The sequence below is a fragment of the Ornithorhynchus anatinus genome, chromosome X2 (assembly GCF_004115215.2).
Source record: "Ornithorhynchus anatinus isolate Pmale09 chromosome X2, mOrnAna1.pri.v4, whole genome shotgun sequence".
Lineage (NCBI taxonomy): Eukaryota > Metazoa > Chordata > Mammalia > Monotremata > Ornithorhynchidae > Ornithorhynchus > Ornithorhynchus anatinus.
The window spans coordinates 25018493-25035883 of record NC_041750.1 but is presented as its reverse complement, the minus strand read 5'-3'; the positions used below and the strand labels follow the sequence as shown (position 1 = coordinate 25035883).

Here is a 17391-nt window from a genome sequence, read left to right as displayed (position 1 = left end):
ATTGGTGCCCCCAGTGTAGGGAGTTCAGCTTGTGGAATGCTATGTGGGACAAAAGGAACAGAAGAGACATTTCAGAAACATTTTGTTCTCTGTCAAAAACCCTCTGAAATAGAAATCTGCTGCGGATTGGCACAGAGGATCGGCAGTCGAGGCAAGTTGAATAGATTTTACTGAACTAAAATATCCCACCGAAAGTAGAACATATCCTGACAACCAGATTTGTACTCTCCTTTATCGTTTTTTTTTCTCTTTAATTTGAACTCTTTGTTCCTCTGTCCTGTCAAAGATTCCAGATATACATGAACAGACACCCAGGTCTCCAGGAAAGGTCTTCCAACTCCTAAATAGTTCCTGTCTAGCTGGGAGGTCAGGAGTGTTGACTGAGATAGGATTCGTAAGGAGCCATTAGATGTGCTGAACCTTGAAGAAGATGGGGTGGGGAAAAATAAAGTTCCGTAATTGGGTATTTTATCGTTTCTTTCCTCTCAGTGCTGCTGCTAATCTTCCTTATCAGGTTTGGGTGGATTTTTTTTTTTAATACTGCGTAACCTTCTTTGAATCTCTATAAAACAAAACATTTCCACCAAGCCGCTCATTTTTTCCACACTTTAATCTTCTTCTCCCATGGTCCACCAATTACTTTTCCTTGTCATCTCTTCTGGGATTTTTTTGCGGCGGGGAGGGAGTGGGGGGTGGGAGGATGGTGTGTGTGTGTGTATGTGTGCGTGTGTTTGTGTGTGTCTCTCTCCCTCTTTCTCTCTCCCTCCCTCCCTACTTCCCTCCCCTACTGGATCCTTGCCAGTTTCTCGAATCTTACCGAGTTCATTACTTGGGCACTGCCCGCTTTGGATCATCAGGTCTTCCTGCCTCCTGTCTAAAGCTGTTTGTGTTTGAAAACTGATACTTTGGCCATTTCTGATTTAATCCCAGCAAAATTAATATCTTTCTATTACTCTCCCTTCCTTCATTACTCCCTCTGTCTCCCCCAGGTGATTAACCATCTGTCCCAATCTCTTTTTTTTTCCTTCAAAAATAAACAACTTTGGATCGAGGGAGAACATTTATTTCTTTTCTAAAACTCAGTTGTTGATGACGTATCCTCTGGGAGATGGTAGAACTTTCTGTTTCACAAACCAATTCTTGAACTTGGCAGTAGCTCTGCCAGAGTTTACCTTGCCAAAAGAAGGTAGCGGGTGTCTAACGGATGCGTTTCCCTTCCACGCCTGTTGGTAATATTACCCTGGCTGTTTAAGAATAATTAAGCCTGTGTCGGGGTACCTGGATGTGTGATTACAGATTTTGCTGTAACGCATAGGAGTTAATCAGCAAACATGCGCTCGGTACACCAAACGAGTAAAAATAGAGCAAAGTTTCTGAACCAGGCTATGGGCAGAAGCCCTGGCCCTTCCATCTGTGCCTGGTTAACAAAATATTTCACGCTATTTAAATAGCACCAGCTTTGCTCTCTTTTCATATGATTGGTTCTACGGCAGACCGGTTCAGTTGATAGTCATCGGGAAGGAAATGGGAAAGTGAAACCAGGTATCTTCTGGGTACTTTATTATTTGACAGTTTCCACTAAAGAGCCTTAGCCCCCGTTTTGCTCTCCTTGAAAAGCGATACTGTTCGTTTCGTTGAAAAGAGGTGAGGCCTCCCCCAGAAATTTCGTGTCATCCGTTCCTTCTGATTTGGCCCAGAACTGAAATCACAATCCCTCCTTTGCCGGCTTTTTAGTGGATCCAGGTGCTCGCTTTTGTGTTTGCATGTTCAGAGAGCATATAATAATAATAATAATTATAGTAATTAAGTGCTTACTCTATGTCAAGCACTGTTCTAAGATCTGGATCAGATACAACCTAATAAGGTTGGACACAGCCCCTTTCCCACAGTGACCTCACAGTCTTAATCCCCATTTTACAGATGAGGGACGTGAGGCCCAGAGAAGTGAAGAGACTTGCCTCAGATCACACAGAAGACAAGTGGCAGAACTGGGATTGGAACCCATGACTTTCTGACTCCCAGACCCGCCCTTTATCCACTAGACCATGCCGCTTCCCATATCTGGGACTGGAAACTAGGCACTGGTCAGGATGGGAATTATTCCCAGGGGTGACCATGCATCCCATCAGCTGCATCTCAAGCATGTCTAATGGAGATCAAGTGGTTTTAAGTTTCACTGAAAATTTTAGATTCATCAGTTTGATTATAACTCACATCAGAGTACTCAAGTTGTCCAGAAAAAGACTCTTTCACTTCTTTATTCTGTATTTCCCAAGTGCCTCATATAGTGCACTGCACCAAATTGTGCTCAGTAAATACTATGGCTACTACTATTTCTACTATTGTTAACTTCAGAGGCTCAGTGGGAAGAGCCCGGGCTTGGGAGTCAGAGGTCATGGGTTCTTAATCCCGGCTCCGCCGCTTGTCAGCTCTGTGACTTTGGGCAAATCGCTTCACTTCTCTGGGCCTCAGTGACCTCATCTGGAAAATGGGGACAACCTGATCACCTTGTATCCCCCCCAGCGCTTAGAACAGTGCTTTGCACATAGTAAGCGCTTAACACATACCAACACTATTATTATCTTTACTATAATGCTGTTACTAATATTACCACAACGAATTCTACTATTATTGCTGTTAGAACTATTACTATCACTAGAGTTGAATTAGTCAAACCAATAAAGTGAAGTGAATGAGGGAAGTAAAATCCTTGAACTCACTTAACCTGAGTCCATTTACTACAGCACAAATAAGCCACTGTACTAGTCACTCTTTTTTGTCGTTTCAGTTACCTTGTTCACTAAACGCTTCCTAGACGTGAAGCACTGTGCCCACCCTAGGATAGGCACCAGGTAATCAGATCAGATTCAGTTCTTTTCTACAGGGGTCCACTCTCTAAGTTTTGCTTTAGCCGTTTATGAGGGCCGAGGCAGGTCATTAACATTCTTGGAAAGGATTCTACGTGGAAAATGACAACTATTAGTTATCGTGTCCATCTTTATTTTATCAAACAGGAAATTGAAGCGACAAGAAAACCTTCCCCCAGTAAGATCGGCCAATTTTGTTGCAAAGGAACCGTTTTAGATAAACTGTAGGTCAGTTTTGAGAAATGTTAAATGTGGGAATTCCTTCTAACAGTTCTCTGTAATGGATTTCCATGGTTTTATTGTTTTGTTTAGAAGCATAAAAAACCAGCAAAATGAGACGCATAGGGAAGTGAAACAGAACTAGTATTCGCTGGAATAGGAGATGGAGCCAAAAGAATTGTTAGGATTTTCACGTTTTGAATGCAAACAAATGATAGCTGTGCTGTTGTGGCCTAGAGGGAGAATTTGATGTCATTATAAAGAGGTGCCTCAAAAATGGGGTCCTCCCTCCGTAGACTGGATATTAATTGGAATCTACTGGGAAGGTTGGGCAGCTACCAAGGCTAGTGTCTTTGCTTGTCCTTTGGGGCCATTACTTTTTTTTATGCCACCTGGGCGTCCCCCAGATATCCTCCTAAAGGCTTTCATTAATCATTTAATCAATCTTATTTATTGAGCGCATACTAAGCACTTGGGAGAGTACAGTGCAACAGAATTGGCAGACACTTTCCCTGTCCACAACGAGCTTAGAGTCGAGAGGAAGAGATAGACATTCATATGAATCAATAAATAATTTATAATATATAATTTTAAAGAGCTGTTACATATACATAAGATATTATACCTTATCCAGAGCATGCCATCTTCCCATCTCTGGGTCTCTAAAAGCAGAGGCAGGAAACAGGGAACACCAGTGCAGAAAACTGCTGCTGCTAATAATAATAGAGCGATATGTATAATAAGTGCATATTATATGCCAAGGACTAGGGTAGAGACAAGTAATCAGATTGGACACGGCCCTCGCCCTTCATGAGGCACAGAGTCTGTGAGCAGTTGGGGAGAACAGGTAGTGAATCTCCATTTTACAGACTTTTCAGAGAAGCAGTGTGGTCTAGTGGACTGAGCGCAGGCCTGGGAGTCAGAGACCCTGAGTTCCAATCCTGGCTCTACCACTCATCTGCTGTGTGATCTAGGGCAAGTCACTTAACTTCTCTGTGTCTCAGTTTCCTCAACTGTAAAATGGGGATTAAGGTGGTGAACCCCCTGTGGGACAAGGCCTGTGTCCTATCTGAATCTACCCCAGTGCTTAGTACAGTGCCTGACATATTGTAATCGCTTAACACATCCCATTAAAAATGAGGAAACTGAGTTACCGAGAAGTTAAGTGACTTGTCTGACATCTCTCTGCAGGCAAGTGTGTAGACTGTAAGCTTGTCGTGGGCAGGAAATGTGTCTACCAACTTTATTATATTGTACTCTCCCAAGCCCTTAGTTTGGTGTTCTGCACACGGTAAGCACTCAAAAAATACGATCGACTGATTAATAGAGTGGCCGAGCTAGGATTACAACCCAGATCACCTGAATCCCAGACCTGTTCTCTTTCTAGTAGGCCTTTTGTTGCTTTGTGATGCTGACATTTAGACTTCATCATCTTAATCTGAAAATTCCATTTGGAGTTACCTTCCACTGCATTGTTGCAAAACTGCCCTCATTTTGAAATAGTCCTTATTTTGGGGAGAGAAAAACAACTAATCCCAGACAGCTAGCTAGATTACTCCCCTCTGTCTCCAAATCACAAAATGTCCTACACTGAGGATGTTTCAGTAATTTAGTTCGCTTTAGATGGCGATCTCCAGGAAGGGATAGTGAGTCTTGCTTCTGATGTACTCTCCCAAATACAGTGTACGGTGCTTTACCTCCAGAAGTGCTGAACCAATACCACAGATTGATTCTACACAGCTGTAGAAGAGACCGATAAGCTCATCCTCTAGTCTGTAAATTTGTTGCGGGCAGGGAATATGTCTGTTTATTGTTATATTGTACCCTGCCAAGCGCTGAGTACAGTGCTGTGCACACAGTAAGTGCTCAGTAAATGTGATCCAATGAAAGGTTAAAACTGCCAGTTTGGGGGATTCCTAGTAGGAGAGAGTAGACGCCATATCTCACAATCGAAACTCCTTCCCACCAAATGTAGGATCACCACATCGAAGCTACTTCAAAAACAGGACTCATAATGGCAATATTTACATAACCGGACCCGGCCGGAGCAGCACAAAGAAGGGTTGTGGTAATTCGCACAAGGAAGGGTTGTGAAAATTCACAAACGTTGGCTGTGGCAGACATGTGGTTGTTAACAGTGCAGTATTGAAGACAATTGTGCATTCTTGTCTGCCAATATGACGGGACTCAGAGCCTTCATAATGCGATCAAACTACCAAGTGGAGCCTAATCGCTCAGAATATTTTATTGTTCCTTTTCAGCAAGTAGTAATATCTGTTCGGGTGTGTGAAAAGCCCTACAAGTTTGGCCCAGTGTTAATAAGGTAGTTCTTTGATCAGGAGGAAAACTCATTCCAGTAATTCATTTATACCTAGTTAAACAAGTGAGCAGGCATTCACTATTTGCAAATTGTACTATATTGCATGCAAGCTCCTCCAGTGTTTAACTCGTGGTAACTGTGCAATCTTAACTCTGTAGCACAAGCAAATCTGTTACTTTTAAGACACCTACGTTTTCTAACCAAAATACCTAGAGTAATTAAAGCAACGGTCAAAATAACCCTGGTTTAGCTAAATACAAAAAAAAAATGAAGTGGATTTTGAAACTCAGAACTACATATTCACATTTATTTTCTTTCCTGTAGCTAGTTAATATTTTTTTCTTTAAATTCTGTGAGGGTCTGTGCTGGTGTACATTTCTCGTTTTACACAGAGATTTAAAGATCAGAGCTTCTGAGATGGCGGTTAAATATTCAATGAATGGGAAGAGAAGGTTACAGAGGAAAGCTGTGTCTGTGTAGTTAGTGCAGTATCTTGAAGAACAAGTCATAAAACTGTGAAAACTGGAAAAATCCTGCTATGAATAGTATTAGAATGGTAAAGTAGCCCAGCTGATTTTAAAATTGTATATGGGTGAGCTGACGGTTATCTGGCAGAGTTAAGGCTGTAGGACTTGTCACCAGCTAGCAAAATTTACGGTTTAATATTTCACAGCAAATAATTGCTTTCAATGCTTTAAATAGCACAGGAAACGTGTAGTGTGCTATACTTGACATTTGCAATATTGAACACTGATCCTGAGACAGATTCTTTGACCACAAAGAATGCCAGTGTAGGTGGGGTGAGTTATGGGAGAGGAGGTGGGGGGTGGGGGCAGAAATCAGAGGGTGGGGGAAAAAAGCAGTAGCTCAATCAGATAAGAATAAACCAGTTGATAAAGCCGTCCTCCAGTGGGACAAAGAAAAGGCCAAGTGAAAGACTTGGATAAGGAGATTGGTGAATGTGGCAGCAGAAAACAAGGTAAAACTACACACTCTATAACGTAATACGTTAAACTCGGGAATTTTATAGCACGCAGGTTTGGAAGCTCTCGTCCCCCGAGAAGTTCTTGGGTGACTCCCCCTCGTCTTCAAGAAAGCATTTCAGTCCCATTTCATTTCAACCATTCGTCTCCCTCTGAAGTTTTAGCCCCTCCGTGTCTCTAAGCAGCATGGTCCCGATGACGTGCTCTGGTTCTGAGCGTTCGTTGGCAGCACTGAACTTGAGTAGGTGGATGGGTAGGTTAAAGGGTATTTTTGTCAAGATGTTTGGGCCTCTGAGACCCCTTTAGCGCTGAGCTGTTGCTGTTCTTTCCTGGTCCCCAAATGAAAGTGCTCTGTTTTTCATCCCTTACCTGCTTAAAGACTCATAAATGTTGCTTTTCTTCTGACCGTTCTGACGACCTTATTTCTCGTAGCAGCTTAGTACTTGTGACTACTTTCTTTCTAAACCGCATCCCCTCTCTCGGCTTCTCCCCCACCCCGCCTCAATATGATTAATGCCCATTTAATCTTAGAAAGGAGTCTCTGTGCCATTTGGTGCTGCTTTTGACTCTGCCCCGTTCCTTTCGACACAAACTGCTTACCAGGCAATTGAACACAGCTGTTTTCAACCGAAAACCAGGCCCGTGCCTTGGGCTACTGAGCATGCTCGTATATGTAGGCACTTCAGTAAATTTGCACAATTCTTTAAGGTAGGTTTTCAGCGCATTTAATGTAAGCAAGCCGGTGGGTGTAATTGTGCACTTCTAATGAATTTAAAGCTCCTCTTTCTCTAACACAAGCAGCATTTAATATCTAAGCCGATACCAGTTAACTGGGCTGGGACAGTGTTGGAGTGCTATCTTAGGAACTGAGACTTGCATCCTCTTTCATGAATCTTTCATTGACTTGCTACGGGACCTTGAATAAATCACTTCTAGTGATTCACCCCTAAGTTTACTCTGAAGGCTATTCATGTTTATCCTATAATTGGTGAGGAGAGGGTCATTAAAGGGAGGAGGAATGAAGGAAAAATTGGGGAAACCCTGAGGATTGATATGCCTCATAGAGGTCTTGGAACATCCTGAAGCATCTTCTATAATTTCTGCCTTTCATGAAGCACCAGGGTCTTGCAGCTTCAAGGCATGACTGTCTGGGGGAAAAAAAAAAATCATCATTTCCAGATTTCAAGCTGTGGTCCTTGTAGTATCCCACCGGGAGTTCCATTTTTAGCCCAACAATTTTCCATTTTGCACTCAGACTCCTTTTATCTCTGCTTTACTTTATTGTGAATTTTTTTTAACCATCGATATGTTGCAACTTCAATTTTAACCCCTCTTATCGAGTGCAACTTGATTGAATGAGAAAACCATTCAAAATAATTTTTCAGATTCGATTAAAAATATTTTTACCCACTAACTTCCTGTTTCTCTTCTGAGAGTCAAAAGTATTTTTTTTTTACCCCTTTTTGGACATCATTTTGGCTTTTTTTCATGCTTCAAGATTCTGTGGGCTGTAGAGAAGGTGCAAATCAGCAAAAGAACCAAAAATTGTAACCCAAGCCCTGCTTCCTGGATGTAATAAATTCAGTGGAGGAAGTAGATGGATCTCCTCTTCACAACTAGGGCGTTGCTGTTAACGTGACCTGAATGTTCTGGTTTTGTTCAGTGGTCTTGTGACTGTGTTTCAACCCAAAACTGGTGGGTCAAACAATGTAGTAACAGAGGTATTTGTGAAGTGCGGTGTAGTGGAGAGAGCACGGGCCTGGGAGTCAGAAGGTCATGAGTTCTAATTCTAGCTCCGCCACTTGTCTGCTGTGTGACCTTGGGTGAGTCACTAAACTTCTCTGTGCCTCAGTTACCTCATCTGTAAAATGGGGATTGAGACCATGAGCCCCTCATGGGACAGGAACTGTCTAACCCAATTAGCTTGTGGGTACGCCAGAGCTTAGCTTGGCACGTAGCATACAAGCGCTTAACAAATAGCATAATTGTGATTATTATGTGCCAGTCACTGTGGTAGATACAGGATAATCAGGTCAGACACAGATCCTGTCCCACAGGTATTGAATCCCCACTTTAAAGATGAGGAAACTGAGACACAGAGAAGTTTTGTGACTTGCCTAAGGTCACGCCGCAAGCAGGATGCAAAGCCGGAATTCAAACCAGGTCTTCTGACTCCCAGGCCTGTACTGTTTCCACTAGGCCACAAGGCTTCCCCAAACAACTTCCTCAAAGAACAGTGAATGGTCTGAAAAGTTTAACTCCCAAACTCTCTACAACCACATACATCCTCCTCCTTAATTGGTTTAGTTGGCCAAGCAGTTTAATTTAAAATAGACATTGGTACCAGGATTGAGAAGCAGCATGGCCTAGTGGATAGAGCATGGGCTTGGCAGTCAGAAGGACTTGGGTTCTAATAGCGCTCTGCCAATTATCTGCATTGTGACCATGGGCAAGTTACTTCACTCCTCTTGGTCTCAGTTACCTCATCGGTAAAATAGGGGTAAGATTTGTGAGCCCGACGAAGGGCATGGATTGTGTCCAAACTGATTAGCTTCTATCTACCCCAGCGCCTAGAACAGTACCTGGCACATTGTAGGAGCTTAACGATACTATTAAAAAAAACAAAAAGGATAGGTGTCCCTAATGATTCAAGGGATTTTCCCTGGTGGAAGAGTTTAGCTTTGGGTTTACAGGAGAAGATTTTTCTGCAGATCTGTAGCAGAGTGATCCCAGTTTCTTTCAGAAAGAAGGAATTTGGGTCACCATTTTACATGGACATAAACCTGGGTTGAGGGGAAAATAACTATTGACTTGCCTAGGAAGAACAGGTTTCCCAAAGACCACGAAGGGGAAATAGAACTCCCCAGTTTGACTCCTTCGACGGTATTGGATTCTGACATGTGGATGTCCACGTGGGCTGGAATGAAACTACATCGGAGTCAGTGTTAACTGAAGTGACTGAGGACACCGGCTATAGACTTGGAGAGGAGCCTGTATTTATATTAATGTCTGTCTCCCCCTCCAGACTGTAAGCTCATTGTGGGCAGGGACTGTGTCTGTTTATTGTTATATTATACTGTCCCAAGCACTTCCTGTAGTGCTTTGTACTCAGTAAGCCCTCAATAAATACAGTTGAATGAATGAATGAGTTCGAATGATGCCCAACACCAGATCCTGGACATCTGAACTGAGTGTGTCTGTTATACTGCCGTGCTGTACTCTCCCAAGTGCTTAGTGCAGTGCTCTGCACACCGTAAGGGCTCAATAAATGCAGTTGATTGAATGATTCAGCATATGTCCTGGGTTCTCCTTAGGTGACTTTCTCTCAGATTTGCTTTCATTTGTGTATAGTAGTGAATGTAATAGTGAATGTCAGTCCCCGTTTTACTCTGTTGTGTGACATCTTTCCCGGATACGGAGAGGTCCTCCTACCCATCTTGTGCCCTTGGAAGTTCAGGAAGAACTGGTGGAGAAGCAGCCTCCGTGTTGGGAACGTGCTGAGGAAACCAATCTTGAGGGTGGCATCAGTTGCCTCTCAGCTCTGCCTTAGGTAGTGAAACCGTGTGAGAATCTGAAGCCAAAGCCAGAACCCAAAGAGGAAAATCCTCTCAGGCAGGGTGATGGTGGGAGAGTGTGTGACAGGCCACAGTCAATCAACATGTCAATCATTTGTATTTATTAAGCACCTACTCTGTGCAGAGCACTGTACTAGGGCTTGGGAGAGTACAATCTACCAGAGATGGTAGACACATTCCCTACCCACGTTGAGCTTATGGTCTAGAGAGGGAGACAAACATTAGTAGAAATAAATAAATTACGGATGGGGACATAAGTGCTATGGGGATGAGTGAGGGGTGAATAAAGGGAGCAAATCTAAGTGCAGAAGGGAATGGGAGAAGACGAAGTGAGGGCTTAGTCAGGGAAAGCCTCTTGGAGGAGATGTGCCTTCAATATAGCTTGCTTTGCAGTTGGGGGAGAGTAATAGTTTGTCAGATAAGAAGAGTGACTGACTGCAGTGACCTAGTCTGACTCTAGGCAACTGTTCCTCAGGGTGAAGGACACCATCCTTATCAGCAAATACTTATTGAGCCTCTGCTCTGTACTCTCCTGTTTGAGACACCATGGGGTTTAAAGGGTGAAGAGAAGGCTTTTTGACTTGGGTCCCAGGCTATAGTGCTTAGTACAGTGTGCTAAGGACATGCGTTCAGTAAATACCATTGATAGGTGTAAGCAAGGCCACCTTCTGGGATTCATGGGCTGAAAATACAGACTAGAGCAGAGCCAGGCTCTCTGCCTTTTCCCTTTCTTCATCCCCTGCTTTGTTTTGGTCATTTTGTTGCTCGGTAGCATGTCCCTCTAGATTGTAAACTCCAAGTGGACAGGGAACATCTCTGCCAAACTCTGTTGTATTAAATTCTCCCAAGGGCTCTGCACAAAGTGAGCACTTAATAAATACCTTTGATTGATTGATATCCACCAGAGGGAAGACCAGGAGACCCTCTAGACTGTAAGTTCATTATGGGAAGGGAACGTGTCTGCTAATTCTGTTGTATTGTAGTCTCCCAAGTGCTAAGTACAGTGCTCTGCACATAGTAAATACTCAATAAATACGATTGATTGAGACCCCTGTATGATCTGAGACCCAACCTCTTTGTAAGCCCTGATGGCGTCACACATGCTAAATTTAATCTGCATGTGCAGTTGTCCTTGGAGGCTTCTGGGACTTTTAAAAAACTTTTTATGGTATTTGTTAAGCACCAGGCATCATACTAAGTGCTGGGCTACATACAAGCTAATCGGATTTGATACAATCCATTTCCCACAGGGAGCTCACAGTCTCGATCCCCATTATACAGATGAGGTAATGGAAGCACAGAGAAATTAAGTGACTTGTCCATGGTCACACAGAGCTGGGATTAGAACCCAGCTCCTTTTGACTCCCAGGCCCATGCTCTATCCACTAGCCCACACTGCATCTCATGTGTGGGGGCCCAACTGCTCTGCAAAGCCCACAGACATCACTCCTCTCAGGAGTGTGGACTTTTTGTTTGATCTGTTCATTGTTATTCTATAATATGAGTCATTTCAAGAAAGGGGAGGGTATGATTTTTTTTTTTAGCCTGGGTAACTCTTTGAATGAATTCTTCTACAGCTCCACAGGCTAGGGATTTGCCTGATGGTTTTAAAACTCCTGTAACACCTGTCAGCAGACCTGAGACCTTGCAAATGAGCCAAACTTTCAGAAATATATCACCATTTCTCTCAGCATCTTAATTATTTTTTGGAGAAAATATCTTTATACTGATCCTGTGGTCTGAAATGGTATTTTTTTAGTGTGGAGAGTACAACATCATTTCATGTGGCTTAAACTTTTGAATGATCTAAGTGGCCAGGGAAAAGGGCCCCATTAGGAAATTATTCTGATTTGTCTCACTACTGGGTAACTAAAAAAAATAAAAGAGCTTGCTTTTTGCATTTCAAATTTGCAATTAGCATACGTCCTCAGAAAAACAGCATATTTGTCTTTGACATTTTCTAACATGCTTGGTTTGGGAACACTACTTTTTTAAATTCTGAAGCTCTTGTAAGCTCATTGTAGGCAGGGAACGTGTTTATTGTTATATTGTACTTTCCCGAGTACTCAGTACAGTGCTCTGCACATAGTAAGCGCTCAACAAATATGAATGAATGAATGTGAAATAACCCACTAATTACTTTACAGCTCACCAAGGTGAAGTGAATCCTACTTAGGTTCATGGAAACAATTAACTAGCAATTTTTTTTTAAAGAGTTCTAAAACTTTGACATATTTTTTGAGTTTGGATTTTGTTTTGGTCAGAGGCCTGAGGCATTTTTCTTCCTTCTGTTCTGATACAAGCTTAGATGGGAAGAGAGTGTTCATTCTTTAATCATTATTTCTTCAAGGACGCAAGTCAGTGAGCTTCTGGGTGGCAGAGACCCTGTTTTCCAGTTCTACTGTACCCTTACAAATGGCTAGTGCAGTGGTTTGTCCCCATTAGGTGTTCAGTAAACACTCTTGATCAACGAATGGAGCTTTTTTTTTAGTCCTGAAATATTTGCCAGCCTTTATTTCAGCTCAGCCCAGGTTGTTTTTTTTTCTGGGTGCTTTGTCTCAATCACAATCAATCAACCGATGGTTTTTATTGAGTGCTTACTCCTTAAGAAGCTTGCAGTATCTAATGAACAAATCCCACCCACCTGGAAAGAAAACACCTAATGGCAGAGTCATAAACAGAAGTTGTGCAAACCTGAATAAACCGAGAGATACTGAGTTTACCTAAGCAGGCCCTGGAGAATAAATCAGGAATCTGTAAACCACAGGAAGTGCTCGTGATTTAAAGGAAGAAAGACACAGGGGCTGCAGTCCGTAGATTATGATGCTTTCTTTAAACATTGGGTACCAAATAAGATCGATCAACTGCTCATAGTGTTCACGGTTGCACGATCTGCGATCTGTAGCCTTCTGACACAACTTTACACATCAGGCCAAACCTTAGTAGACGTGTTCTGCTTTTAAAAATAGAATGTATTTGTGCAGCGGCTCAGTGTTTCATTTGAGAACCACCAGTCCTTGCTGGCTGAAGCTTAGAAGAAGATTAATTTTCAGCCTGAATACGGAGCAACCCGGAACACGTATTTATCCATCAGTGACATTTATTGAATGCTTACTGCGTGCAGAACGCTGAATTAACAAAGCCGTCGGTAGGCTTAACTCCTGCCCTCAAGCGGCTTATTTACGAGCCATTAGATTTGTGTATTCCAATTATTCACTGATTCATTTCTCCGAACTCATGTTACCAGTTGTATGTATAGTTTTCCTTTTGACTGCTTGACTTCCCCCTCCTTCCCCATTACCAGTAGATTGTAAGCTTCTTGAGGGCAGATAGCATACATTACTTCTATTGGGCTCTGCCTGCAGCCTGGAAGCAAAAAATATTATTGAATTGCGTGCACCCTTGTAAGAATTTTCTTCTGAGTAAGGTGTCCCTATCTCCATTATCGTCATGGACATTTATTGAATGCTTACTAGAGGCAGTAATGTGAAGTAGACAGCTGCAGAAAACACCGAAGAATAGAAGTCGTACTGAGAAGTAGCATGGTCTAATGGATAGAGCACGGGCCTGGGTGTCATAAGGACCTGAGTTCTAATCCTGGCTCCGCCACTTGCCTGCTGTGTGACCCTGGGCAAGTCATTTCATCTTGACTTATTGAGCGCTTATTCCTTAAGAGGCTTGCAGTATCGACAGAAAATCCCACTTACCTGGAAAGAAAACACCTAATGGCAGAGTCATAAACAGAAGTTGTGCAAACCTGAATAAACTGAGTGATTCAGATTTGATAAAGTGATACAGTTACTCATCTGTAAAATGGGGATTAAGACTGTGAGCCTCCTGTGGGACCTGATTAGTTTATATCTACCTCAGTGCTTAATACAGTGCCTGGCCCATAGTAAGCGTAGTAACAAATAGTAACAAATACCATTTAAAAAAAATAGCCACGGCCCCTGACCTCGAGGAGCTTGTAGTTCAAATGATCTCTCCTGACTCTCCCTCCACCTTTGTGTGTTATCTCACCCAGACTTGGCTGGCATTTCTGCCTTTAAACCTGTGTTGGAGAGAAGAGTAAGATTCAAGAGGTGTTTCCTAACCCTCAGACCCTAAACTTCTAATTGCTACCAATCAGTCATTCAATCAGTGATATTTATTGAGCGCTTCTTGCAGGCTGAGTACTGTACTAAGGGCTTTGGACAGTACAGTACAACAGAGGTTTTAGATACATTCTCTGCCCACGAGGAGCTTACAGTGTAGAAGGGGAGACAGGCATTAATATGCATGAATTGCCAATCTCCCTTTCATCTTCCCTACCTTTTCTCAACCTACCTTATTATTTTTATGGTATATGTTAAGCGTTTACTATATGCCAGACACTGTTCTAAGCCCTGGGGTAGATATAAAGTAACCAGGTTGGATAAAGTAACCAGGTTGGACACAGTCCCTGTCCCACATGGGTCTCAGAGTCTTAATCTCCATTTTACAGATAAGGAAACTGAGGCCCAGAGAAGTGAAGTGACTTGTCCAAAGTCACACAGCCTACAAGTGGCAGATCCAGGACTGGAACCCAAGTCCTTCTGACTCCCAGGCCCGTGGTCTATCCTAGGCCACTGGAGGGGTGGTTCCTAAGAGGTTCAAAGGTGTCTTTGCATTGAGTACAATCCAGTTTGCCATGGGAATTCCACACTTGAACTCAGTCAAAGGATTAGAGGCCGATGCAACCAAGTAGAGAGATCTTCTATTAATGTGGCCTTGTCGAAAAAGATCATTCCCTGCATGCAGTTAGCTGCTGAGAAGCATCATGGCCAAGCAGAAAGAGCATGGGCCTAGGAGTCGGAGGATCTGGGTTCTAATCCCTACTCCGCTGCTTACCTGCTGGATGACCTTGAGTAAGTTACTTCACTTTTGTGTGCCTTAATTCACTCCTCTGCAAAATGGGGATTCAATTCCTGCTCTCCCTCCTACTTAGAAGGTGAACCCCATGTAGGACCTGACTACCTTGTATCTATCCCTGTGCTTGGTAGAGTGCTTGCCATGTAGTAAGCACTTAAATACAGTGATTATTATTATTACAATGTAGGAACTCATGTGGGAGTCTTGTGGGTGAGGCAAAGATCAGAATTTTATTAAGCCCGAGAATCTCCACAGAGCCTACTGGAAAGAACTCTGAATATTCCCCTTTGTCTCTATTCAAACCTGGGCCCCAGCACAATCTCATTCTCAAGACACATTGGTAGGAATATGGAGACAGGCCTCCAAGTCCAGGTTTGACAGTAATTACAGAATTACTGAAATTCTATCCGGGATTAAAATTTTCCTTTAGACAACGAGGTCAGATAGCTACCCTTTTGGAATGGATTTTACGTCCAGGAATTTGGGAAGTCAGGTGCTTTCTAAGTTCAATTTTTTTCCAGTAAAGGAGATCTGGTGTTAGTTAAAACATATGTAATTATCTTAATAGTAAAAAGCTTCTTCTCTGACTAAACATCGGATCATATTCTTGTTGAATGTAGGAAGTCTGGCCAGGAAAGCTGACAGAAACTTTAGCCCCTGCAGGAGAATCTGTTCGATTTATAAATAAAAGGTTTAACTCGATTAGCGTTATACCTCACTATTTGATTGTAATTGTAAATATGCAATTTGGGTTTTGTATTCTGGCGCATTTCAGGTAATTTAAGAGTCTTAGTCATTGTAAAGCAGGTGAAGATCATTTTCCACAGCCCCTTCACTTTTCAAATAAACCTTAAACAGTGCCAAGTTGTATAATTTTGAGCGGGACTGCTTTTATAAAGCAAGTGAGTAGTTTCCATTTTCATAAAACTGGCCTTTAGACAGTGGTGTCATCTGGGAGATAGAGACCAGATTCACTTCCTTTTATTCATTCATTCATTCAATTGTATTTATTGAGCACTTACTGTGTGCAAAGCAAAGTACTTAGCTCTTGGGCGAGTACAGTATAATGATAGACACATTCCCTACCCACAGCGAGCTCACAGTCTAGAGGAACTAGAAGTATTTACTTTATATAAGTAACGATCCCCTTCACTCTTGATTCCTCAATGTGGCACTACACTGATTCTGCTGAAGAGACCAAAGAGTGGACACAAATATGTGTTTCATGTGTTAGAGAAATGAAAAAAATGGCTACTCTCAAATTCTTCCATATTTAATTTCTCTCTGCCCCTAAAACTTCAGGTGATAGAGGATTAAAGTGTGTGTATATATATATATATGCATATATATATATGTATATATGTAGTCATTGTGACTGAACTAAGGATGATAGAGAGGTAGCTCAAAAAGCTAATGTGCCATAGCTACAAGCTAGAAAAAATGGAATTCCCACAAACAGATGCTGACAACACATTAATTTTTATTGGAGGAGCCATTAATGGATACCGTTTGGCAAATCTGATGTCAAACTGAATTTGATTACAGTTCTGACTCAAAGCATTCGTGATATGAGAGCTTTCCATTACTTTCAATTTTAGCTCTCCGTGTTACTATGCTTTCTTTCAGGAAAAAAAAACAAACACGACCACGAAAAGCAGTTGCTTAGAGGCTCAATTGCCAGGATCAGTTTTGCACACAGGTTTACTCCAGCAAGAAAACCTGTTCTTTGTACTTCACCTGTTTTTCAGTAAGTCCTTTCTTGTGCTGTAATTCAATTAGCGTGTTTGTGTCTCTCCCTTTCTGGTCCGGTTAATATCCGCCCAGGTACATTAGTGAAAAGCGGCTTTTGAGCAAGTAAAAAGGCCCTGTTCCACTTACCCATTTAAATGAAATTCGAGACCAGACCTGGACATCTCAGCAAGCAGTGGTTCAGGTTTATTTCCTCACCAGTCCAGATTGCTGAAGCCTGGGTCCTGCCGTACATTTTGAGGGCGAGATTGCTATATTTACATCCTATAACTTGGTCACAGTCACTCTTTTCATTCTGTCACTTTGGAGAACTTCGGGGCAAAGTTTTTTGCACCTTTCTTCATTTCCTCTGTGGACACTTAAACCTCAGCTTCACCCCAGCATAATTTGTGACGTGACAAAACTGCTTGTTTTCAATAGTTTATGTTTGCTCGTGTCAGAAGGTGGGAATAATCGATGCAAAGGGATTTGCTGGAAATGAGTGTGGCAAGTAGTTAATGAAGAGAAATTCAAAACAATCGGCTAACGTTTCTGATAACTTAAAACTAAGCTCCCTCCCCCAACTCCCTGTTTATTTTTAAATTGTAAGCTCCCTGAGGGACCAGGGCCGTGTCTAATTCCCACCTGTGTATTCTTTCCCAGTGCTTAGTACAGTGCTTTGTACACAGTAAGCACTTAATAAATACTACTTCTACTACTAGACTGTAAGCTCACTGTGGGCAGGGAATGTGTCTGTTTCTTGTTATGTTGTACACTCCCAAGCACTTAGTACAGTGCTCTGTACCCAG

General features: G+C 42.3%; 1 protein-coding gene across 6 annotated transcripts in view; it reads left to right on the top strand.

Moving 5' to 3' along the window:
* ATXN1 (ataxin 1) overlaps positions 1–17391 on the top strand; it is a 282751-nt gene that overhangs the window by 26793 nt on the left and 238567 nt on the right. The window contains exon 1 of one of the 6 annotated variants that reach the window (XM_039910469.1): positions 16430–16601. The exons of the other annotated variants lie outside the window; for them this stretch is intronic. The gene's annotated coding sequence lies outside the window, so the exon portion shown is untranslated. Of the gene's footprint in view, positions 1–16429; positions 16602–17391 lie in introns of those variants that run through there. 6 annotated transcript variants of the gene reach the window in all.